The 14,609-nt window shown below is 45.6% G+C and overlaps 1 long non-coding RNA gene across 1 annotated transcript; it reads right to left on the bottom strand.

The window, feature by feature from the left end:
* Window positions 1–4,520: 4,520 nt before the first annotated feature.
* Window positions 4,521–14,050, bottom strand: LOC144172929 (uncharacterized). The gene is made up of 3 exons (XR_013323135.1): window positions 13,871–14,050; window positions 12,995–13,132; window positions 4,521–4,735 (listed from the first exon to the last, which is right to left on the bottom strand). It is a non-coding gene; the product is annotated as an uncharacterized LOC144172929 (long non-coding RNA).
* Window positions 14,051–14,609: the final 559 nt, after the last annotated feature.

Genomic DNA, 14,609 nt, shown 5'->3' with positions numbered 1-14,609 from the left:
AAAGACGACAAAATGTTTATACCTGCGTGTACAGCAACTCTAGTTAGGTCGTGAAACTTTTGGAAAGGTCTAAAAGGTGGCGTTGGGCCAGCCCAAATATGGCCGATATTGGACGGGGAAGTGCCAATGGTCACGAATTTATAATATATCTTTCTGTGGTAGGTGCAAAAGAAGTGACAAATGTAGGGCAACTGCTCGTTTCGCGCTTTGTTTTCCCTTGAGTAAAAATATTTTCATGTAAAAATAGTTTGTAGGCTTCTAACCTCTTTCATTGCATTGAAAAAAAAAAGGCGGATATTGCTACCTATGCGGTTAGTTTTAAACGTGATGATGACGGCGGTACAGCGCGCTGGAGTAGCAGAGAAATCCCGGCCGAACGCATTCCTCCAGCTTGCGCAGCGCCATGCAAGACGCCGGAGAAGCGCGAGCTTCACGGGACAGGTTCCCCAACCTCCGTCACAAGGCCTCTCGGAACTGGTTTCGGCGACTCTCCGCCAGGTGCATACGTCGTCTGCTCGGGGGTGCTTTGAACGAAGGTACCTGGCGTGCTCTGTAATACCGGAGCTAAGGATTTCGCCATGGTGACTTTAGGAGCATAGACTACCTATCTGGATCAAATTTGGACAAACAAAAATTTGAGTGCAGTTGGCCTTTAAGCTACAGCACATAGCCGCAACATCCCCACTCAGGTGAATTGGCCAGTCACGATGATAGCTGCTGTCAGAAGCTCATGGCTGTTTCACCAATTCCCGTTTGTCTTAAAACAATGCTGCTTAAATTACACACTGGCCAACTGCACCTCATCGAGTATATTTTACACTCCTAGCATTCTGCAGTAGCCTTGTTTAGTGTTAAAGAACTACGTATTTGATCACATGTGAAGACTGCGATTTCTGTTAGAGCATTTTGTGCTTTCAACCTGGATTGGTTGACGCTCGTCAATTCAACACTGGCTGCAAACTTTGATTGTGGTGTAATAAACAGAAAACCTGGGTAGAGTAAAAATACTGAAGAGTAAATTATGCTAGGCTTATAGATTGCACAGCGTAGCTGTAAACATCAAAATTCAACTTTTCAGGTTTCATGAGGAAAAGCTCAGCATAACTTGGGCCAGCTATGATGGGTAACTGCAGTGGAGGGCTATAGGTTAAGTCAGGCCACCTATAAATCTTTGACATGCTTTGAAATCTTGGCACACAGGCATTTTTTTTTTGTTCTACCTAAACCAATGCTTTGGACTTTGGCCAGATGTTTTGTACGGGTTAAACTGCACAATGCAATCGCAAATAAGAATTGAACAACATACTGTTGTGTCCATTCGAGAATGCAGTGCTTGCCTAATATCGAAAATTGCATCCAGCATTCCAGCTATCGATTCAAGAAATGTTCTTGTATGTCCAAGAGACAAGCTCAAACAAAAAGTTACCCTACTTCAACTGCATTCCTTGCATATTTATTTATTTGAAAATGTTTAGCACGAAAACAACAGAATGGTACAAACAGACAGTGCTGTCACTTTTCGTGCTCTCTCTCTCGTGCTGTGTTGTTTTTCCACCGTTTATTAATTTTAAAAATATGCCACATTTGCTATTTTAGTTGGTTTTATTTGTTTTGATGTTATGCTGTGTTGCCAAGAAAACTTTGTAAATTTCACCTCCAAGAAAAAATAAGAATACATAGCATTTGTAAGTGTATGCTTCTTGATGGATAGCAACTCTCACTATATGAAAGTGAAGCCAAGAAAACACCAAAGTCGTCACAAACACTGAAGAATGTTTATTGACATGGCATCACATCACTTGCTGGACAAGCACCAAGGCACCATAATGCTGCTCACACAAGAGTGCGAAGCATGCTCCGTGGCTAAAACCACTTGATAAAAATACAAGCAGGCGCTTATCTGCCCCCAGGTGACCCTGAATGAAAGTGTGACATGCGCAACACTGGAAATCAACAAAAGTTATTGGGTCAGGCATAAGTGAAAAGTGCGGGCAAAAGTCGAGGGCACTTTCATGTGTTGGATGACGAGACTGCTGGCACAAGACAGGAAGGATCGAAGGGTGCTAACTCAGTATTGTATGGTTACAAATACGTGCAGATTGCTACTCACTGGACCAAAAGTGCTTGAACTTTCTATGTCTCGCCAGTGGAATATGCCATGCCAAAAAGGCATTGCAGAAAAGCCAACTTTCTCTGACAATGATAATGATCGTCGGTAAAGAAGTGCAGAAAAAAACAACGCTTCCTGCAGTCAAACAAATCAGGACCCTCGCGGTGTGAAACCAACATCTATTCCGTGACACCATTACAACATGGTCAAAGCAGTTTGAATCTGGATAGCGGTGCATTGACATGCAAAATTAGACAAAAATAGTGCACCTCACAATCTAATGACGACGACAGCTGAACGCGAAGCTTTCGTCATGCAAAGTCAAGCGGCGAAGTTTCATAGCCACTGCCATCAAAAGTCCAAACTGCATGCAAGTAAAAGTGATAGCTCAATGAGGCAACGTCCAAGCTCAGATGACAATCAAGCAAGGAATCCCTCACGAGAAAACTTTCAGTTTAACTGAAAGACAGGTTCTCAGACACCCTTCCCACTAACTTACAACCAAATTCCTTAAATAATCTCTTGCGTCCCTCCTACCCACCTAATTTAGCGGAGGCAGTGTGGGACACACTCCTGCATTTCATATACCGACCCACTATTTTTCCCACCCATACCCGCCGTGAACTTTAACTAATCGCTTCTTCTAAGGGGGTCTGATGCACTAGCAAGAGACCCCCGGGTGTTATTTTTTACATTTCAATAAACGTTAAAAAAAAAGCCATTATTGTCGTAAGACAAAAGCGTGCACGTTTTTTTTCCTTGCAATTACAGCAACTAATGAACACATGACAGAACAAGTAACAGAGAGCACTGATGAAACTGACAACCACAGATTTGCACATAACTGTGGAGAGGAACTCTCTGGATAGGAGACTGAGCAATAGAAGAGCACAGCAGCTGCGGCTGAACCTTCTCACGCAGCTGAACAGAGACGAAGAATACGGCAAATGGACAAAATTAAGGGTAGGGAGTCTTAGTAGCCACTGTACTTTCTTATCAACCAGGCGTGTGGCTGGATGGTAGAGATGAACAGCAACGTGGGAGCTAGAGGACTGCTTGCTGGCGACACTACTACCACCCAGTAGTCTGTACTCCACAGTACACATTAGGAGGAAACAAACTGGAAGTGGGACTGCGAATTGCCATGATGTTACAAATGAAAAAAGTGCTGCGTGGCTGTCACAAGTCAAGGTCAATCACCCTTAAGGGGAGGTGCCAAAACCCCTTAGAGAGAGGATGAAGACATGACATTTGAATCTAGTGGCTGAAAATGAACCATTCATGTAGCACCCCACCGTAAAAGGGGATTGATCTTCACTCATTTCCTGAAATAAAGTTTAAAAGCAGTTCATCCAGGGCAGTTGCCACCAGCACCCTAGAGTAGTATGGTGGAAACACACCACAATCTTTGCTTTTTGGAGGTCTTTTACCGGGCTGTCTACCAAAAAACTCAAATTCTTTTTTTCTAAGGGGGCACCCTGGTCTTAAACAAAAAAAAACATGGTTTTTACAATAGGACAATAAAAATTGGGTGATGCATGTGGTTTTTCATTGAAATTGTAGATATGAAGTTTGTTTCTGTGTAAAACAACTATATTAAACTTTATTTGGCTTTTATGTTTGATTTTTTGACAGCCTTTGTAAAAAAACTGCTTGAGGGATGCAGCTGAACAAGGTACCGGTGAACTGTGCACAAATCAAGGACTGACTGCCATAAGACTAACATTATCATTATATATGGTCTGTAGCAGAAGTGACAGCTGTTTGAAGTTTGGGCCCGGACGGCAACACCAGTTTTCCTGGTTCCCATTTTCTAGGCCAAAACTTCACATGGCTGTAACTTCTGCTACAGACCAGATAGAATGATAATGCTAGTATTATTGCACTCCTTGACTTGTGCACAGTTAACTGGTACTTTATTCAGCTGCGCCCCTCCAGCAGTTTTTTTTAAAAGGCTGTCGTAAAATCAAACATAAAAATCCAAATAAATGTGAATAGAGTCGTATTACACAGAAACAAATTTCATATCTACAGTTTCAATGAAAAACCACATGCATCCCCCCTTCTTATCATCATAACTGTAAAAATAAAGTTTTTGATCAAAAACTGATGTTCCTTTCTAACTCGAAGCTTTCTGGCCAGCTCCGGCCTCGAAGGTCAGCTGTGCCTGATCAAAAGGACTGTCAACGCGGCTTGAGCTCAAGGCATCCTGGAATGAGGACACCTCTCTGAAGCATTTTCAGCATTTAATTAAAGTTTATTCTCTCTCTCTCTCTTGCGACTTGAGTCAAAGTCCAAAATCTAAACTGCTTCGACCGTATCAGAAGGGCGCAGTCTGACAGACAATGGTTTCATAATGCAAGGGACACTGGTTCCATTATGACCATGGAAAGCGTTTTTTCTTGAGGTGCTTGATGTGCTTTTGCTTATCATCCTCATCGCTTTGTGAAACTCACTGTGTAAAGTTAGCTTTCCTGCAGTGCACTATGTAGCCACATTGAATGCAATCAGTGAGGTCCTGAAAGCTTCACTTTACCAACAGGAGTTACGTGCTCGTCAAGACCCTCGTCTCACAGCAAACTTCTCTTCACCAGCAGGCACAGGCTAGAGCCCAGTCAGCAGGTGCTGCAAAGACATGATGAGAGTATTTAAGCACGAACCTCAAGATGGAAAGGAGGCGGAGCAAAGAGCAAGAAAAATGCATCAGGAGGAGACTGCAAGCTCTGGGATGAGCAAGCTAGGTGTGGTGCTGTCAGGACACTGATGTCGCAACCCAAGCCTGGGAACAAGCGGAGCAATAGCGCAGTTGTTCCAGCCTCCTCTGGAACAGTGATTCAGCTTCTCATGACTACCATCTTAGCCACCATGACTGCTCTAAAAAATTTGTCACAATAGCAGCGAAGAACCTTTCAGAAATACTGGACTGCAACCCAATAGATGGTATTCACTGAAAATTTCAGAGGGAGATTTCTTCACCCGACAACACTGGAAACCACCACGTCTGTGCCTGCGCATTGTGCCCACACCTCGCAGAAAAAAGAAAACCTCGGTGCATATCGTCTGCACCACTTCAACCCGATTGTCGGCCTTAGTATTAAGAGAAGATCTATTAATTGCACTCAAATTACGTGGTGGTGCTCTCCTTGCCCTCAAGAACTTTGCATCACTGTAGAGTGAAACTGCAGCTATGAACGAAAGCGACACAGCATGACAGAGGCAACGCTGCAGTCGCCTGCGACTACCGATGTTGACACAAGTGCCGTTTAATGCACAGTTGAAAACAAAAACCAAATATTGCTTTCGAAGAAATGCTTTATGCACACGCCGATTTATATTTATATGCTATATTTATATTAAATGAAGCCAGTGCACGTGATGCCATCTCCCGAGTTGTGCCATGCTTGCACCGCTCACCCCCTTGCTGGTAGCCATGTGCTCGTACCGTGGTCAACCTCAAGTCTTCACCCCTTTCCTTTGAAATCCTATGTGTGCACGCACAACTCACCACATGCTGTCGAAAAAGAAGAAATAAAAACGTGCATCACTAGAAAGCATAGCTGCTACCCCAGCAACAAGTGGAGGGGGCACCCTTTTGTTTGTTTTGCCCGAGACGACTGCCTAGAATGGCGGATTACCAGCCCGCGCATGTGCAGATTGCTAATAGAAAAAGGTCGATTACCGCAATCTCATGGAGTCCGACGTATCACAGACGCTGCGGCACATACAGGGTCGCCCACTTGTGGGCCACACCAGTGAATACAACCTATGAAGTGCTATACCCACCACCGATATAGCATTATCTAGGTGCAGTCAGAAACACTTTTTTATATGTTTACACGTACTTTCAAGCGTTCGGAGGCTCAACATGGCTGCTTGTCACTGCTTCTGACCGATCATCCATGGGTCGATCCCACCAATCTGGCTGCCACAAATCACGGTAATAACGCAGAAGTCTTCAATTGTGGCCCGGACTGACACACACGATTCGCGCCAGGGCTGTCAAGCTGGCGTGGCAACTTTCTGATCGCGGCGTTAACACGCCACAGTGGTTCAAATACTTGCCCAGTATGAAGGTAGCTATTTCTGTCGTCGTTGGTTTGTCGCATAATGCATGCTTTACTGATGTTTAAGTGCAAGACCTGGCAACCTTCTCTAGCTCACCCAGAATTTCTCGATACGCAACTCTGAGCTGACGTGTGAGCTTGTCTGTTTGTCGTGTGGTTCCTTGTTAATGAGCCAGACCATGCAACTGAACGGTACGAATGCAGATTTGATGCTTTCAGCGCGTTTCACTTCTTTCTTCGATCAACAAGAGAGAAACTGTCAGTAATGCTCGTAGAAAGACGGGGCGAGTCAGAAATGCTGCTTGGACACTTCCTAGTACCATATAAATAGTGTACTTAATCTTCCTAAGAGCCAAATCATCATTTTAGGTTGTAGTGAAGCAGACCAGAAAACACCCCTGCCCTTTTTCTTGTCCTTTCTCTTTGAAGCACTCCTTTGTTTATCTATTGAAAACCAATTTATGCAGTGGCACACTTCATTAGTTATTTGTGTATACGGCTAATTTTTTACATTTTAACATTTATATGTTCCCATTTTAGTATGATACTAATCTTGATCAGTGCATTTTTGAAGCAGAGGTGGTTTTATTCAGGTGGCAGTTCCTTTTCTCTACAAAAAAGTGCTTGCTGTAAACAGGATCAAACAAAAAGGAAATCTGTTTTAAGTAAGGAGGAAAAAGGTTCACGTCAATTTATAAGGCTGAGACAAAGATTATGGCAGTCACTACACGTGCTGCGGTTCCCGTAGGGCTAACAAGCGATTTGCAAAAAAACTGGACAACACTTCCCATGGTGCGGAAACCGAAAATGTACTCCTGCAATTAAAACACGGAATTATCGCTGCCCCTTCAAAGGTAGATAATTGAGCCATTTTGGCACTTGATCTTTAGAAAGCTTTGATCGCTTATCACACCAGGCTATCACACCAGGCTTGTGTAACGTTGCCACTTTCACTCCGGGTCACCGCACATACAACTATATCCGTAACTTCCTTTCAGACCGCACGGCTGTTATTCAGCTCGGTGACCTACAATCCGACACTATCCATTTCCCAACCATTGACACGCCTCAAGGCGCAGTATTATCCTAAGAGCCAATTGTGTCCCTAAGAGCCAATTGTGTTTGTGTCCCTCCTTCTCTTGTCCTGCGTGTGCTTGCCGCTGGTTTCTTTTTTGCAACAGTATTATCCCCACTCCTATTTAACATTGCCCTAATCCACCTTCCCAGTAAGCTCGCCGCGATCCCTCGCTTACTCCACAGCATATAGGCCGATAATATTACGCTGTGGACCACCAGAGGCAGCCACTTTCAAATCGAGGAGGTTCTCTAACAGGGAGCTGACTTAGTTACCGCCGCCGCGCAAGTTGGGCTTGGATGCTCACCTGAAAAATCCGAGCTTTTAATCCTCCCCGCAAAATCAACCGGCAACCCAGCCCAGACACCCACCATTGAGGTCCGGATTGTTGGTAGGGATGTTCCCCAAGTGGAAGTCCTGAAAATACTTGGGCTCTGCATACAGCGCAATTGCGCAAACATTAAGTACCTAGCACAGCTGACTTCTCAGGTGAATCAGACGATCGCCCTCATCCGCAGGATTGCTGCCCACAACAAGGGGCTCAAAGAAACGGAGCGTATCCGGCTGATACAGGCATTTGGGCTCAGCCTTCTCACTTACTCCCTCCCGTATCTCTTGCCCTCGCGTACCAAACTTTCTAAAGTCAACTGCCTCATTCGAAAGACCTAAAAAACGGCGCTACAAATCCCTCAGAGCACTACCACTGCCAGACTCGAGAAACTCGGCATTTACAATACTGCGGAGGAACTCATTGAAGCCCACCTTATCGGTCAGCTAAATGGGCTCTCATCCACCCCCACCGGTCACACTCTCCTTGTTACTCTTAACCTTAAAGCCCCTATCCTCTGTGATGACAGGCTCCCGGTACCAGCCGACATTCATGGCTCCCTCACTATCCACCCTTTACCGCGCAATATCACCCTGTTTTCAACAAGCAGCGTAGGGAACTACGAGCACAAGCACTTACAGAGAAATACCCCGTCCACCCCACTACGGTTTACGTGGACGCAGCTTGCTATCGATGGCAGGTTGCATACGCTGTCGCAGCAGTAATCAACCATCCCAACACTCCTCCTCTTAAATCCCTAACAGACCGCACCAACTGACCCGCTGAGGTGGAAGAGGCGGCAATAGGTGACCGGTAAAAAGCGCAAATGCTCATGGGTGCACTGTCTGCTCCCGCGGAGTTCTGTTACTTCCGGTTCGAGAGCTCTCCTGGCCTCCCATACGCCGACGGCTTTCGCGCGCGCTTGTGCTTGTTGTTTATCTGTTTCCACTGAAAAAAAAAACCACTCATGCATCACACATTCAATGTGTAACAACAATGAATTCTACTAGGGGCTTCTCTGAAAGGTTAGCACTCTGTGACAAATAAACAAGATGCACACAAGCGCGTGAAAGCCGCCGGCGTACGGGAGGCCAGGCGAGATCTCGAACCGGAAGTGGCTGGAGCAGACAACGTACCCATGAGCCTTTGCGCTTTTTACCGGTCACCCATCGCGCTAGCCCTTACACATAGGCCGCACCCTATCACTATCATCTCGGATTCGAAACGGCCATTCGAAATTACGCCAGAGGCATGATCTCGCCCCTGGCGCTCCGAATTCTCCTCAAAAATCCTGCTACCATGCAAATAAAGCTGATTTGGACTCCGGCCCACATGGGTGTGGGGGGAAATGAGGCAGCACATAGGGCCGCTCGAGAGCTCACCGTCCGAGCAGGCCCTAGCCTCGAACCCTTTCACGGAGCCCTATCAGCTCGGGACAGTCTCTTGACCTTCCAAGACATTACGGCACATTACCGCCTCTTACGCCGCCAGCTCCCCCCCCCCCCCCGCACACCCGGATTTATCCAACAGGGAAGAACGGCTACGGCGACTGGTGCAAACCCATACCCTCCCATGTCGCTACCACCTGCACCATATTTATCCTTCCGTCTACCCCTCCACCAACTGCACGGCCTGTGGAGCAGTGGAAACACTGAACCATCTTCTTTGGAACTGTCCCCACAACCCCTATCCTCTCTTAGCAGACGGTGGGCACTGGGCTGAGGCACTGGGCAGCTCCGACCTGTCTACCCAACGGGTGGTCACGGCGAGGGCTGCTGCGGACACCGGTCACCACGTCCCCTAAGGGGCCTTTAAAGGCTCAATAAAATGTTTGTTCTCCTCCTCCCATGGTGCGGTCACATGCGGTTCTGCACAGATGGCATCTGGCCCCATTTTGTCTGACTGGCAATGAAAACTGCCTGCTTCAAAATAACGAAGACATTTTTTAGCCACATTTATATTCAGGCAAAAAGTGTTGTGCAGCCATTGTATGTAATGTTGCCTAGTATGAAAAATTGTGCTCAATAGGTTTCTGAGGAAAGCTGGTTTCGAGAATTGCATTGTGCCATAGGACAAAACAAAATTAACTATAAATGAAAAACAACACAACAAAAGACCTGAGTTTTGCCATGCATATTTTTGTGGTCCTTTTCTATCATGTTTACAACCAACATAGCCATACTGTTAAAGGAGCCATGAAGAGAAAACACAAGTTTGGTTCATTCAAAAGATTGTCTCGTTAGAATCATACTGACACCACTTTTAACGTAAACTTCGCTCAAATAAGCTACATAATTAGGAAAAACGGGAATGGTCATGCGACTCACCAGCTCAGTTCCCGCAACAGAACCTGTGATGTCACATGGGCTAAGCTCTGCGATTGGCGGAGGCTGGCAGAAGCAGACGCAAATTAGGTAGAGCTTACAAACTAGGCGAACGAGCGATTTGCGCTTAAATTTAGGGCACATTCTTTACAAAGCAATAAGAATGACGGGACAAACAGTGGAAGTTACGAAAGCACATGTAAACATAGAAGTACTGATGCGTTCTGCTGTTCGTACTGCGCACAGCATGCTTTGGTTTAGCTGCACAGCACTACGGGGCTTGGGGTTGTCTCAGACGACACTGGCCGATTGACGCAAGCAATGGTGCCTTACGTGACCCCATTTGTCGAGCGAGCACTGTTTCAGGGAACGAATATTTTCTCCCAGAACAAAAACAAGCCAGGTTTAAATGCGGGCAAAAACAAACCAAACGCTTGCCACGGTATGGTGGCGCCATCTAGGTTACGGAACGTAAAGAAACGCGGAAACGCGGGAACAAACCAACACCGCTGTACAGGGTGGAGACAACCTTTGAAAGGTCCCGTGCCGCCGCAATTGGGCCAACGGGCTCAACGCGTTATTCTTTTCGTTTCCCACGAGACCTAGCAACGCGAAACAGACAATATGATTCAAACTTCTTCTGTAAACCGCGTTGCGGTGATAATTTTAGCGCGGTTTTGATACAATGACTTGCTTCGGCGGCGAGCGAGCAACTGAACATGGCGGCGCCAGCGTTACGTGTCTCTACCCTGTATGGCGGATGCGTGAATGAAGGTACTCTAGGCTGCAGAGCGGTCGGTTCCTGTGATGTCACTTAGGACCACGAAAACGCACGATTGAGCGGGAAAATCAAAATTTTAACCTAAATTGTTTAATTTCTCAGTGAATAAAGCACCGTTCGTATCCGGACAAGCGCTGGGGGCGCTATAAAACACGAAATCTTTCGAATAAAACCAACTTGAATTTTCTCTTCATGGCTCCTTTAATTACATTGCACCTTTGGTCTCATAGGTCACCCAGAAAGGAAAACAACTGAAGTCGAGGAAGTAGTGTAAGGAAAATTCACTTTATATTGTAAAACAACAACAGTATTAATGTATTTTTGAAAGCGTAAGAAACAACAGCCTCGCCTGGACCTTTTGCAAATGTAAAATAGTTTCTTCTCGTCTTCTTTTTATTTTATGGTGAAGGAATGGGGCTGCTTCTTTTCCTGCAGCTTGTTAAGTTGGCAATTTTTTATGTGATCAGGTATTTAAGCATTCAGGAGTAGACGTGTCCTGATCAGGTATATCTTGAGTCCAACTGAGTAAAGCGTATTCTGATTTTTATCATGCTAAGGGTCATATTCCGAATGCTCCCCATGAGCACAAACGAGTTGCAGTGAATGAATGAAGATAGCACGGAATTCTTTTATCAACACGTAAATGCCTAAGACTAGTTCATACTTGAGCAAATCACAAGCATGGCATAAAATTAATGCGGTTGCCCAGCAGTTGGGCAACACGCCACTATTTAAACTAAATGCATATGCTACTCGATAGTTTCCCTCCAGCTTAGAGACTGCCTTTTTCATGTATTTTCTAGTTCATAAATATACCATAGAATGCTTGGCTGCAGCAGCTCTCATAAATTACAAAATGACAAGAATAAGATGGGCATTGCTTCCACAGATGATCCCTTTGTATCATTCCTGACATGAAATAGCCAAGTGAATCTTTGGACCTTGGTAACAAACTGTTTCAAAGCACAGTGCAAACCGTGATGAACAAACAGCATTGCGTCAGGTGCATAGCCTGCGACACTGTGCAGCTGAAAAAAAAAAATCTGTCTTTCTGCTTCATTTTCCTGTGTCTACTTATGCAAAGTGCCTTTATTAACAATAAAAGCAGGGCGGTAGGAGGGGTGTAAAACGTTTAAAGAGCGCACTGCAAAATAATGTGACACGCTTTTTTTTAACATTATGTATGAGCTGCCTCACGTAAGAGGCATTTCTTACAACATTCTTAGCCCTGTATGGCTTTCTCACACAGCTTAGATGTCGTGCGAAAAAAGCAACTTAGTCTAACAGCTCAAGGCGAGGTAGGTGCACCTTCTCCCGTTTGCACTCAAGAGTTTACATGAGAAGGCATTAAGTAATTGCATCATAATCGAGTAAACTTAGGTCACTTCTTACTATGAGGCACAGGGCAGTGTGGTAGACCTCTCACTCAAGGATCTTTAGCGTAAACCAAGACATCGTGTACAAAAGGTTAATTTCTTTGGCTTTATAAATTCAATGCAGCCCCGGCAGCCAAGAATAGAACCAAAGACATTGTATATCCCTGCAGCCATAGGAAACCATGTGAGATCTGAGCAATCTGGCACCTGAGAAATCTCATTACGATGAATAAAGCTACCGTGCGATATTACTTAGTGTTTACAAAAACCAAGGATAGACAGCATAGGGGCACTAGATACATCCTTGCTTACACAAAACTCAAAAGTAAAATTAAAAAATATATATATATGACGCGGGCATCCGAGGCACGGTATATCTATGGTGTTGACGAACACCATGTACTGTGCCCTGGCCGACCACGTAATTAATGTTCCTGCCTCCACTAAAAGCTGGAAACCACTGTAAACGGCCCTGTGGTCAGCCATAACCCATTACACGCCCAAGAATACAGTGCAAACTTTGTCGTGACGGAAACCACGTACGGTGCTGTTTGCACGAAGGTCACGCCAGCCCACCTCATAGATTGTGCTATATCGGTAGTGCATATAACAATTTCTGGTGGAACTTCACTAGGTGGTACATATAGCATCATCCATAAATTTTCAACAGTAAAAAAATGAAGGTAGTAACTAAGCAGTGCATGAGCTATCCCTACCTCTTCATTGTTTCACTAGTCACTGAAAGACTTGTATTTGAAAATGTCAGGCTGGAATGGATGCATAGACCAGGTTGGTTTTTTGACATTGGTATAAATAACTAAACTTGATTTTTAGTACACACGCTGCTGTCTTCATGGCTATCAACTACCGTGTTACTGTAAACCCTCGCTTGAAATGTACACGGAGTGAGAACGCACTGGTGGATCTAAAGTATACCATCAAATAGAAGCCAGGAAAAGTCGGGAACCCGTTTGGTTGTGACAAGTGGCCTGCACTAGAATGGCAGTTCCCACTAGAATGCCAGGATGAGTGCTGCAGGCAGGCTAGGGGCACCGTGACTGCAGTCAGGAGATGCTGCAAGAGAAAGAAATGGAACATGAGGAATGAAGCACCATTGAGGCAGAAATAAATAAACAATATAGGATGACTAAAAAAGGGCAAACGAAAGCGAAGACCACACAAGCAGTGCTCTTGCCCGCCCTGCGTTATCCGGGTCGTTCCCGCTGAATTTTCATCGGTTATTGAACGCCGATTGGCCCCACTATTCAAGATGAAAACACATAACGACGTAAGCATCCCTCGCCAGGCACTCCTGGCAGCAAAAGTGCTGGATGCAGCAACGAGTGAAACAGGCTAAAGTAGCGTGTTACAACGCCCTCACGAACCACACGAAAACCTTGCCAACAGGGACCTGTCACGCTCCTAACTTCACCTGACTTCACCAACAGATCGTACTGCAAGTTCATTTTCGTTACAATATTAAGATCGGTTAGCACAAGGCACGTTGTCTAGAAAAAGCGTCGAGGAAAACAAGTGATGTTAATGACGCCACATTAAAGAGACAAGGAAACGTCATGGGCGAGACGGGTTTGCAATGCGAGCGAGTTTCCGCGCCGTGCAACAAACCGTCAACAGCTCGCGATCGCCGACAGACGCGAACAGAGCAGCATTAACAGCGACAATAATGCAAGACGGTGAGAACGCGCCGTTAAGAATTTCGTAAACGTCCCTAATATAACTGCCGCGAGCAGAAAGCAAGCTTTGCAGTAGGAGATATGCGAACTGATTGCAAACCCGCCAAAAAACACTCACCTAGTTGGCCGATGGTGGACAGTTGAACGCCCACAGATAACTGCAAAGCTGTAGTGCCAGAAGACGCTGGAGCTGTTGAACGACGACTGACAGGGCGACAACCATCGCCAGTTTATGAATTCTTGCGTCGACTGCATAAGTCGAACGCGACTACTTGAATCGCTACGGCACGTACGCCGTGTAGGCAGCACTCGGAAAAATGTAAACATACCGCGCGGGAACGCTGCGAGCAAACTGACGTCACATCCGCCTAGCGATGCTCCTCACCCGCCCAAGAGGTTGGTTAATTCCTCTCCTGAAGGGCAGGTGGCTTCCTACTGGCCAGTACACTCGTCGCCATCTGTCGGATGTTGTGCGAACCCTTTGCGGCTGATGGCGCGCGATCTGAAATTTTCCAGCTTGCACTCGGACGGGTACTTAGGAAAGAGTATCGAATAGTTAAACTATTTTTTATTTGTTCGGACTGTCACCTATGTTAGCATCAGGTCGACGCACTCTTAGAGGGGGTAATGCCGCGAACCATGCATTGTGTTTATTTCTATTTTGCTTTTGCCGCCCGGCTGCGCCGGTCTGTGTTATCTCTGGGCCAAGGGAAGCGCGTGTTCCACTTTTTTTTTCTGTGCCGCATGTTATCTGTTCTGATAGGGAGAGCATTCCGATCTAACGTGAACAGCCCACAATAATCTCATAGGATCTACAATGTTCTAGATGTGAATCGACGGTTCGAGAACCACGCGCG

The sequence above is a fragment of the Haemaphysalis longicornis genome, unplaced genomic scaffold (assembly GCF_048455015.1).
Source record: "Haemaphysalis longicornis isolate Haplotype H1 unplaced genomic scaffold, Haemaphysalis longicornis Haplotype H1 scaffold_27, whole genome shotgun sequence".
Lineage (NCBI taxonomy): Eukaryota > Metazoa > Arthropoda > Arachnida > Ixodida > Ixodidae > Haemaphysalis > Haemaphysalis longicornis.
This window is presented reverse-complemented; position numbering and strand designations above follow the sequence as displayed.